At 40.5% G+C, this 12,475-nt stretch overlaps 1 pseudogene; it reads right to left on the reverse strand.

The window, feature by feature from the left end:
- Positions 1-6,286: 6,286 nt before the first annotated feature.
- LOC139434244 (piggyBac transposable element-derived protein 4-like) lies at positions 6,287-8,858 on the reverse strand (annotated as a pseudogene).
- Positions 8,859-12,475: the final 3,617 nt, after the last annotated feature.

Genomic DNA, 12,475 nt, shown 5'->3' on the forward strand with positions numbered 1-12,475 from the left:
CTACGGTTCTATGAGTCCCGGATGACCGCCAGAGTTCCCTGTCACTCAGAATTCTTGTGTGCTCGCGAGAAGATTCGGGGAACAGATCCTCTGACAATACCGGCTGATATAGCCGGTGTCACGTGGGTCACAGGTGACTTTGTTGTTATTGGTACTCGAGCTGCGCATGCGCGCGATGGACATATCCAGTGCTAAAGCACCGCCTCTGGCGGTCATCCGGGACTCATAGAACCGTAGTTACAGCCGTAACTATCGTTAGTACACGAGCCGCAGCATTTTGAATCAGCTGAAGCGACTTGACTGACTTCTTGGTACTCCCTGATAATAAAGAGTTACAATAATCCAGCCTAGAAGTAACAAATGCATGGACTAGTTTCTCTGCATCGTTTTGAGGCAAGATATGCCTGATTTTTGCAATGTTACGTAGATGGAAGTAGGCGGTCCTTGAAATTGATTTTATGTGGGCGTTAAAGGATAAATCCTGATCAAATATAACACCAAGATTCCTTACAGTCTCACTGGAGGCCAAATTAATGCCATCCATAGTTAGTATATCTTTAGATAATTTGTTTCGTAGATTCTTCGGGCCAAGTACAATAACTTCAGTTTTGGTCGTGTTTAACATCAAAAAGTATAAGGTCATCCACGTTTTTAAGTCCTTAAGGCAGTCTTGAATTTTATTTAGATGATTAATTTCATCAGGCTTGATTGATAAATATAGTTGAGTATCATCCGCATAACAATGAAAGTTTACAGAATGATTGTAATTACTAGGGCTGTCAAGTTAACGCGTTAATAACGTGTTAACTCAAAAACAAATTAACGCCACTAATTATTCAACCCAGTCTCACGGCATTTCGTGTTCACCAACACGATTTTTAATCTATTGATTCGTGTTCACCAACACGATTTGCCCCTTTTTTTCGTGTTGCACAGCATGATTTTAAAAGCAATGTATTTCTACTGGTAATGTGTTTCGAGCCTGCAGCACGTCTTTTTCTCCGGTCGGGTCGTGGAAGACCGGAAGCTGTGTGGTTCATAAAAACATGTTCTTACTCAATATCAAGCCACAATTATTGCTTTTATTTTAAATCGTATAATTTCGGACCTTTGTTGCCGTCTGTGAGGGAAATAAATGGGGCTCAGAGCCTCAGGATACTGAAATCTGTATTTTTAAATATTTTGTTTCCTTCTAATTTGTTATTCTTTTCAAAATAACACACTGTTATTTACTCACCAATAACACACAATTATCCTTGCTTTTATTTATTGGTTTAATTCCATAATCTCGGGCTTTTTTGGTGTCCGTCAGGAACAGAATTTCAAAATAAAAATAACCGGAAACAGACGTAGGCCTATAAGGGACATTTCGAGCATCATTGCGATTGTCAACAATTCTGAGTTTAGGATGGCCGAAGACACTACACTACCCATAATCCCCAGCTATCGTTTAGGACTACAGTCCCCGTAAGGTTACGCAGAGCGTCAAACAGCTGTGTGAAATGGAACGAAACCACGCCAGACTATCCAAAACTGGAATCGAACACCCCCCCAGAACTACACATGCTGGCTATTGTGTTTCGCAAAATGTTCTATGGGACGTCTCTACTGAATCGTTTTCGTTTTTCCCACAATTAGAAGTTGCCATTATTAAACACATTGGTGTTATCAAATGTAAAACATATAATTAATAAATGGGTGAAAATCGCTTGTGTCCATAATGTGCAGCATTAATATATACCCACATGACAGCTCATTGTTACTTTGTAATTCTACTCCACTACAATTCATAGATTAACCTGGTATTTTTACTCCACTGCATTTATTTGAGTTACTTTGCAGATTCTGATTAATGATGTGAAATATAAACAACCCTTAAATCAGACTTTAGTTACACCTGAGTAAAATTCAGGGAAGGTGATTGTCAAGTGCCAACAATCAGGAGAGATATTTGATAGTTGGTGCTTGAGAAGACTAAACATTTATCTGCAATTGACATTAATGGAAACAAGTAATAAAGTATATTCATTACTCGTTATTCTCTACTAATAGTTAATTAAAGACTGTATATTAACTATATTATGGCTATTTTGCACATCCCTTTCAAGATTTTCAAAGGTTTATTGACATATCATACACAACTACGGTGTAGTTATGCAATGAATGAAAAACTTGGGTCACAGGTTCCTCAACAGTGCATTACAAGACATCTATCAATATGTGTGTACCTCCACCATTAAACTGTCATATTCTGCACATTTCTTATTCTATCTACATACATAAGAGTATAATCCATATGTATTATATCAGTTAAAATAAGTGCTTCAACATAGTTAACATTGCAGGAAAGCAATATATTAGACGTTAATTACTTTGTCAGGCTTAATATTTATCTGTAGATAGATACCCCCAAAGTGTTTTTCTTATTTAAAAGAAGACCTTAATCTGTTATTTAATGTTTAAATAAAGGTTCATTCGTTTTTCTGTTTTGCACCTCCTCCTATTAATATCTTTGTACATCCTGCACTAAACTGTTTTATTGTAGAGATCACTTATAGTATATTCTATATTTCTATATGTATACTTTCCCCCTATGAAAGTATGTACTCTTAATATTTTTTTAATCAAATATAACACATAAAAACAATAATTCAATAACGTCCTTTAACCACTAGGAGGTGCACACAAGGTACACACAGCCATAATAACTTTGTATTATTAGTGTGTATGTACAACATCTGAAGATGTATAATTTTATGCATGCTTTCACATCATTTTACAGCATATTGCTATACTATTTCAGACTCAGTATTTACATTCTTACATTCAAAGAAAATCGGTAATATCTTTAAAAACTACAGTCCTTTTCTATCAGCTGTGCACCGTTATGGTGTAAATATAACCTATCTATGAATTAGATCAAATGTAAAAGTCAGCCGAATTAGTGTTGATACTGCAAGGAGACGTATTGTGTGAAGATAAATTGAAGATGTTGTTTAATTGTTGATATATTTATGATCCACGTCCACATCCAATGATTTATGATCCACATCCAATCAGCGAGCTTAAAACCATAGCTGAGGTAATCGCTCGAAATGCCCACGTCTGTTTCCGGTTATATTTATTTTGAAATTCAGTTATTGACGGACGCCAAAAAAGCCCGAGATTATGGAATTAAACCAATAAATAAAAGCAAGGATAATTGTGTGTTATTGATGAGTAAATAACAGTGTGTTATTTTGAAAAGAATAACAAATTAGAAGGAACAAAAGATTTAAAAAATACAGATTTCAGTATCCTGAGGCTCTGAGCCCCATTTATTTTCCTCACAGACGGCAACAAAAGTCCGAAATTATACGATTTAATATAAAAGCAATAACTGTGGCTTGATATTGAGTAAGAACATGTTTTTATGAACCACACAGCTTCCGGTCTTCCACGACCCGACCGGAGAAAAAGACGTGCTGCAGCCTGCATGCACGAAACACATTACCAGTAGAAATACATTGCTTTTAAAATCGTGCTGTGCAACACGAAAAAAAGGGGCAAATCGTGTTGGTGAACACGAATCAATAGATTAAAAATCGTGTTGGTGAACACGAAATGCCGTGAGACTGGGTAGAATTATTTTAACGCATGTGTATTTTACCCCGTAGTTTCAGAGCGCATCGAGTTTAAAATACCATCTACACGCTGATGCTGACAGCCCCGCTCCTGCCGTCCGCTTGCGGCAGACCACACTTCCACGCTCACCGGCAGGCACCGACTGGCCATCGGGAGGGTGTGTGTATGTGTAGCGCGAGCGAGCGAGCGAGAGAGAGAGAACGGGCACACCTCACTTGTATTGTTGTTGTTAGCATCTGGTGCTAGCTAGCTGCGCTAACGGATATAAGGAGCTGTTTCAATGAAAACAGAGGAGCGACATTTCGCCGGCAACTGCGCTGAGCACTTGACTTTATGCAGGTAGCCAGACAGTGGGACATTGTACGAACAGTCAGCACACTCAGCACGGATAGTGCGCGCAACATGATTGCAGCGTCCAGGCAGCTCCCGTTCGAGCATATGCCTTGAGTTGCACATAGCTCCAACGAACCATCACACACACACACACACACATACTGTATTGTATTATTGTATTGTATGAGAGAGGTTCCAGGTTGAATTGAGGCGGATATTTTTAATGTTCAGAGGTTGTTATGTTTAATATTCATGAGAATATTTGTCATTGATCAAATGATAATAAACAAACATTTGCATAAAGAATATTTGTCCACTCATATGTTGATAAGAGTATTACAAACTTGAAAAATATCCCTCTAAGGAACATTTAGAACAGATAAAAAATGCGATTAATTTGTGATTAATCGCAATTAACTATGGACAATCATGCGATTAATCGCGATTAAATATTTTAATCGACTGACAGCCCTAGTAATTACACTTTGGTTTCTTAACTAAGGCCTAATTTTCCTTTCCACTTAGGTACATTCCTAATTAAGCACAAATTATTTTTGGTGTAACTATATTAGATTTTAAACAACTATACATCACAACCAAATGATATGGTGAGAAATGTATGTAAATGTAAAATATAATTTAACATGACTTGCTCACCTTTTTTCATTTGAGAACAATCCGAGGGATTGGAGATGTCTAAACATCTGAGTCCCTGGGAAGTTATGTAAATCCTGGGAATGGTGAAATATGCCAAACAGTCACACATGCTGTACCACATGTATTCATAATTTACTCAGGGTCTCTCTCACTGTCTTCCTCACTCTACCAGGTGTGTTTAATGCACACACTAATTAAGACAATGAGGAGAGAGCTTGGGGGAGGTGAAGGAACAAGGGACGGGTAAACGAGAATACAAATGAGCATGTGAGTATGTGCTTTTTTTTACTTGAGTGTTATGTATGACTTAATGTTCTCATTTGGCTTTAATGGACAGGTGCATCATTACAGTATGTGAGAGAGAAACTTAGTTAGAAGTTTGCACTTCTCTCTCCTTGACAAAATTCCCTGCATGGTCCCTTTCTCCCTCACAGCCAAATTTGGGGCAGAGAAAACAGCCAGCTCTAACGTTATTATAATGTGATGAGCATTGACTACTCGAGAGCCCATGAAGTGACATGACATGACTTATTGTGGTGTAAGCAATGCTCCTCACCCTGAGGTTCACCAAGGAGAAGATACAGAATTAAAGTTTCATAAAAGTTTACCTGTTAGAAAGTTGCTCTCAAAAAAGACCAAAATCATTTTCCTCAACTGCATGGTAAATGTACCGTGAAGTTCTGATGTGATGTGCTCCATATTTCATTAACTTGCAAACCCCTGCCTGTTGCCTTTTCATCAGGTCCACTTTTCATAAAGTCAGCTCCAATCTCCATTTCATGGGTTCTTTAACAAGTCATATTGTTTTGAATTCTTCTCGAGTCACAGCAAAGTCATTTTTTATTCATGCGTTCCCAACTTCAACTCAATTTCAGTCTAGTCTAATAGTCAAGTATATACACAAAATAAAAATGCTTCATGTTAAAAATTAGATGGTTTCTTTACACAATGCCAATGCTAAGTCTAAAGATCAAAGTTAAACAATGACACAGCATGGGAATTTCTTCCCAGCCAAGAAGAGATTAATTCATAACAGCATTGTATACATTTTGCTCAGTTGAACAATTGTGTGTATTGGTGACGCATGGAATTGTTAGTTTAGTATTTATTTGTTATGAACACTGGTTAAGTCTTTACAATACAATTAGCGTGTAATGCTCTCCTCATTATTGTCTCGTCAAATAACTCAGAGCTGTCAAGCTAGCAAAAATGTGTGTGTACAGTAAGAGTGAACACTACATTGTACAATCCAATTTCCCTTCTTGTATGATAATTTAATTTAACACATGCTGCATTTTTATCGTGTATGTGATCTCCATGTGAACATTCATTACAGTGTTAGGTGTAGAAAGAACACATTAAAATGTTAAATTACTTATTTGAATTAAATTCGCATATGCCCCTTTTATGCAGTGTTAAGCTCTATTTTGTGCATAATTTGATATTTCTTATGTTTTCATTTCATCAAAGCTATATTTCTCTGGTTTCCTGCTTTTCAAGGAAATGGCTGTCCCTCATGCATTACAGTGAGGCCCTATAACATAATTAGCATTTTCTGGAATGCAAGCATCTGGGCTTTGTGCATACCCAGTGGTTCTATTTTTATGTTGCCTATTATGAGCCCAAGGTCCAAGCTGGTGAGGCTTTGTCAGAAATTAGAAGCAAGAAAATGTCATTGTGTGTGTGCCCATACACAATGAGTGTGTGTCTCTGCAGTGTTATTAAGCAGCACATTCCTGCCACGTCGAGGGATGTAAGAGACCAGTGTGTGGGTCTTCGTAAAGGCAAAGGTGGAGGAGAGGATCGCTCTCGCTCTTGCCTGGAGCAAAATAGGGGGAAGCTCAGGCTTGTTTCGGCGAATTGTGCCAACCAGGGCTAGTTTTCTCCTGAGCAGCTCCTCAGCCAGTGCGTAGGACGTGAACAAATTGTCACAGGTAATGATGTGTCCCTGGAGCCCCTCTGTCATCTCCAGGACCACCCTCATCCCCTGGTTGACTTCAGAAGGACTGCCAGCTGCTTTGCCTGTATACACCTGCAGTCTCCAGGGGTATGATGATTTTACATCACAGTTTGCCCAAATCTTTATACCGTATTTGGCCGGCTTTTTTGGCATGTACTGCTTGAAGCTGCACCTGCCTCTGAATGGGACGAGCTGTTCATCCACGCAGACATCGCTGAATGGGCTGAACAGCATCGGCAGGCGGTGCGTCCACATATCTCAGACTTTGCGGAAGGCAGCCAGCTTATCATCACGGCGCCGCGGTCGGGATAGCTTGTCGTCGAACCGCAGTGTTCGGCTGATTTGGTGAAACCTCTTGTGGGACATCGTGGCTCGGAAAATGCTCCGTTCCGATTTCTCACTTCAGAGGCTGAGGGTCGATTCATTTTTTGATCTGTAAACACCGGCCAAAATGAGCAGCCCCACGTAAGCCTGCAGTTCCTCTGTGTCCATATCTCGTCACTCTGCAATTGACCGTCTCCCATGCAGGTTTGTCATGGACACAATATGCTGCAGGATGTCATCTGTCATCAGCAGTGCAAAGCTGGATGCCGGATCACTGATTCGGGCGACAGCATAGTGTGTTGGTCCCGGGGTCAAACTTCTGGCTGCTGGGACGTAGCGGAGCGTCTCAGTGTTTGTGGGAGACCAAAACACTTTACCATTTTTTGAAGTCCATCCTGCAGCTGCTTCCTCCAACTTCCCTCCGCTCTCAGTTTCAGATGAGTCTGAGTTGAACTCTAGCTGGTCTGTTCCCACCTCTTAGGCGTCCTCCGTGGACTCTGAGGCCTCTTCTGTGTCAGCCTCAGAGTCCACGGAGGAGGATGAGGAGCCATCCTCGCAATCCAACACGTTCTCACTCCCATCCAGTCATATATTGACGGACGGTCAGGGCCCCTCCCCGTCGCTATATTACGTACAGGGTACCCCTTGCCCTTTTTATTTACCTTAAAATAGGCATTATGAAGGTCTATGGGACGCCCTGCCCGTAGAAGCCTGACGGACAAGGGGTACCCTGTACGTAATATAGCGACGGGGAGGGGCCCTGACCGTCCGTCAATATATGACGGGATGGGAGTGAGAACGTGTTGCGCAATCAGAGTGCATGATGTCCAGAGCTTCCTGTGTGCTGTAATGCCTTGCCATCTCCAAAAAGACTACTCCTGCACTAATAGTAATACTTATAACCATGGCTGCAGTGCACCTGTATAAACAACCTGAGCGAGAACTGGTTCTCGTTGTTTTTATTGAATTAGATTATTACGCAGTGTGGCCTTCTAAGAGAAAAGTATTTTGAAGTTGGACACAAACACGCACATACGCACGCACGCATGTACGCATGCACGCACGTACGCACGCACGCGCACACACACACACACACACACACACACACACCATTATCCAACATCAAAAGTGACACACACATATAATTTCAGTAGCAAGTGACACTTGCAGATAACAGTAAAAAGTGTGACATTTTGCTGCAGGCTTCAAAGGGTTAAAATTATCGCCATCTTGTAGACAAATGTAAAAATTGAAAATTGAAAGCTAGAAGTTCTGATGAAATGAAATCTTAACATAAAGGAAATCAAGAGTTTATGATAAGATAAATGTGGGGTCAAAAAAAGCATTTTCAATGGTTTTCAATGGGGCATTTTTTGCCGCTAGGAACTAATCTGTCGGTTTTTGTGTAGCTTTTTTTTAGGCTAATTTAAAAAACTGAGACGACAATTCAATATACAACTAAAAAAGAATATCCTCTGGCAAGTTTGAGCTATATTCATTCAACACAGCCAAAATGGCATCAACATGAAAACCTGAATGGCTGAAAAATTGCCCCAGGGACTCTTAAGGGTTAACGCATCAATGACAGCGACCCTCTATCATACAAAACAACACCATTTATATAAACACCTATCATGACAGGGCACCCACAGCCAAGTAACAATTACAAATGAATGAAGTTGGCGGCCCACATTGAAAATGACCTTTGATGATCAAATCACTTGAACACAAAGTCCATCCTCCTGTCCTTTTGGATGAAGCACTTGATGGCGGGTCATTCCGCTGATCCTTTGCCACTCCAGTTTATCATTGTAACTCAATCTTGAAAAACAGGTTCGTTTTCCACAGACCTTATTTCGAGCTATTTTCCAAAATCCTATGGAGAAATCCCATTGCTTTCTGTCGAGGGAATCCGAGTGCAGCTTACTTCCGGGTTGTAGGACGCGTCACTGCACCACATGTATCAACCTCACAGAGGGCGGAACTTGTCATAAAGTCCGCGAAAATAAAGCCCGCCCATTTAGAGGGAAGATATGATTGGTCAATTGTACTGTCATTTGACATTACTCTCTCATTGAGTTACTGTAGTGGGCCCTCTGTGAATGTAGAGAGGGGGCCCTTCTCACTTCTCTTATTTTTCATTTCTTCGCTCCTCGGTCTCGGTCTCACCGGAAGTTGATTTGTCTGCGCCATCTTGAGTAGCGTCCCAATGGCCTTATTTTTGCCGGAGGACCGAGCAGCGAGGAGCGATAATGTAGGAGCTATAATCGAGGAACCACCAGGAACCGCCGCTCCTCCGCTCCCTTCATTGGCTTCCGGTAACTGCTAGAATTCACTTCAAGACACTGGTACTTGCGTACCATGCTGCAAATGGATCTGGCCCTTCCTACATCCAGGACATGGTTAAACTGTACACCCCAGCGCGTGCTCTACGCTCTGCATCAGCCAAACGACTCGCTGCACCCTCGCTGCGAGGGGGACCCAAGTTCCCATCGGCAAAAACACGTGAGTTTGCTATCCTGGCTCCAAAATGGTGGAATGAGCTCCCCATTGACATCAGGACGGCAGAAAGCTTACACACCTTCCGGCGCAGACTGAAAACTCATCTCTTTCGACTCCACCTCGAGCGATAGAATTACTAACAAATAACTGCTAACAGAGCACTTATATACTAATAAAGGACTGGCTTATCTATAGCCAGTTGAGTAGCACTTGAAATACTTGGCTCTATGAAACCTGATGTACTTATATGATTCTGTTTTCTTCAAGGTTGTGTCTTCCTGGTCGAATGTACTTATTGGAAGTCGCTTTGGATAAAAGTGTCAGCTAAATGTAATGTAATAATAAAATGTAACTAAAAAAAAATATTGTTTTCAAATATTATTATTTGGAATATCTTAGGGCCTCACAGAGGGCCTAGAGGGCCCTGACGGCTCGCCAATGATGGCTGCATCGTTACCAAACCTGTGAAGTTTTGGGCCGTTTGGAGCATTTTCACTGAAGTTATGAGAAAACCGTATTTCATGGTGAGCATTTTGTTGCCATGGCAACGGCATTTGAAGAAATCTCAAAACTGTACCGTAGATGTCTTCACGGCTGGACTGTTAGCACACATGTGAAGTTTGAGCACTTTTTCAACATTTTCATAGGAGTTATAGCGACATCGTCTTTTATGGCGAGGGATGCATTTCCATGGAAACGGCATATGATGACACCCCATAATTGACATAGAGCTGTTGAGGGCTGGACCGTTAACCATTATCTGAAGTCTGGTGCTGTTTTGACCCTTTTCATAGGCGTTACAACAACATTGTTTTTAATGGCGAGGGATGCGTTTCCATGGAAACGGCATATGATAACACCCCATAATTGACGTAGAGCTGTTGAGAGCAGAACCATTAACCTTTATCTGAAGTCTGCTGCTCTGAGCATGTCAGTTAGAGTTATGACATCATCGTGTTCCATGACACAGGTGTTTATATTTGAGCTAACAATGTGTCCAGAGATCAAAGGTTTGAGTGGGAAGCTTCCCCATTATGTAGGAATTATATAAATAGTTCAAATAAATGTGGCAAAGGCTCAAATGTGTTGAACAACACATTTGTAACAGGTTTTTTAATTGACCAAAAAATATGAACAGTTGGAAGATTGAAAATGGGATTATTATTAGGATTATTTGTAGGTCATTGAAAAGTAGAATCATTTTGAAAGATTTAAACATTGAAGTTTCTATTTTAGAAAAGCTGACACTGTAGTGCATCGCTGGTTTTAAAAGTGATTTATAAGAGTCATGTTTAAAGATCCTCTGAGTGTGTGTCATTAGTTAGCTGATAAAATGTTAGGGATAAATACCTTGACATATTGGCTACAAGAGCTTGAATCAAACAACCAACCATGTATTTGAAAGATTAACTCACATAGCAACAGTCGCACCTGGTATATAAGTGGTGTGGCTGAGTACTTTAAAGGGTTAATGAATAGAGGGGACTTGAATGTGAAATAAAAACAAGACAATAAAAGTCTAAATGCATGAATAAGCAGCAGAATATTTTAACTGAAAACTTTAGAACTAAATGTATACGTCACCAATAATGTCTAAAATATGTGGAACATGTTGAAGTCAGTATGAAGTCTCCATCAGACGGAAAATAATAGGCTGAGATAGTCTGTTAAACCCCAGTGACCACGTCATTAGTCTGCTGCTCTAATTAATCAATTGGAGTTATGACACAGGTGTTTATATTTGAGATAACAACATGTCCAGAGATCAAAAGGTTTCCATGGTGATCGGTGAGAGGAGAGCATTTTCATTGTTCTGAATGAGAGATAAACCTGGCATGTGAACGTTTTGTTGAAGAACCGTAACAGATATCGGTGACATTTCAAAGCGTGAAGCATGTCAAGGAACTTGAGCATCTGAAGTGTACTTTGTGTGTACTTTCGGGTTAATAATGTGGCCTATTTGGCAGATTAACTAAAGGTGTGCGGCTGCTGTGGTGGGGAAAGGTGAGGCTGAATTTACAATGGGTTTTGTACAAATTTGTAAAAAATATGTACAATTTGTACAAAAAACAAATCGCTAAATAACAAGATAAAACACTGGCATGTAATTTGCGTTAGAATAAATAGAATGGTTTTGAATAATAGATGCGAATAAAATCTACGTGACTTTACAGCCCCGCCCACTTTTGGGGGAACCAATGCTGTCCTTTGAACGGCGATCAAGCCTGAAGCCACAGAGATCTTCTTTGAGGCCCAATCCCAAATCACCCCCTCGACCCTACCCCTCCGTGACGGAGTGAACTCCGTCTGTAGCCACACTCGCAGCTGAATGAAGTTCCCCCCATTAAGGGTTAAGGGTATAAATACAGCGGCAAGCTTTGGGACAAACTCCCCTCTCTCCGGCAGAAACAGGAAATGCCGTAACTGTATGTAACAACGGTTTCAAATTCATTTCATTTCAAACCTTTATTTATACAGATAAATCCCATTGAGATCATTGATCTCTTTTTCAAGGGAGACCTGCTCAAGTAGTAACACATGAAACATAAAAACATAAATAGAACAACAAAAGGACATCATACAGCATCATTTACATAATTATCCACATAAACAGGTACCAATAGCTTCCGATTGACTAGCATCCAACCGAGCTTTAAAAACATTTAGTGGCACCAGATTGTTCAGTTTCCATTTAATTTGCAGACTATTCCAAGACAGAGGAGCTGCACATCTAAAAGCTGTCTTCCCTAAGACAGTCCTAGCAGTTGGCACATTTAATACAACCACAGCATTCGATCTCAGGCAGTAGCCACTTACAATTTTCCGTGAGATCAGGGAGCAGATATAAGATGGAAGTTTCCCTAACATGGCTTTGTATATAAAAATGTACCAATGACTGAGCCGCCGCACAGTTAGTGAAAGCAAACCAGCCCTTGCATACAGGGTACAGTGATGAGTTAATGCTTTACAGTTTGTCACAAATCTTAGTGCACTGTGATACGCAGCATCTAACTTGACCAGGCAATTGGCAGGTGCATTCATATACATCAAATCACCATAGTCCAGCACAGGTAA

Source organism: Pseudochaenichthys georgianus, chromosome 1 (genome assembly GCF_902827115.2).
Source record: "Pseudochaenichthys georgianus chromosome 1, fPseGeo1.2, whole genome shotgun sequence".
NCBI lineage: Eukaryota > Metazoa > Chordata > Actinopteri > Perciformes > Channichthyidae > Pseudochaenichthys > Pseudochaenichthys georgianus.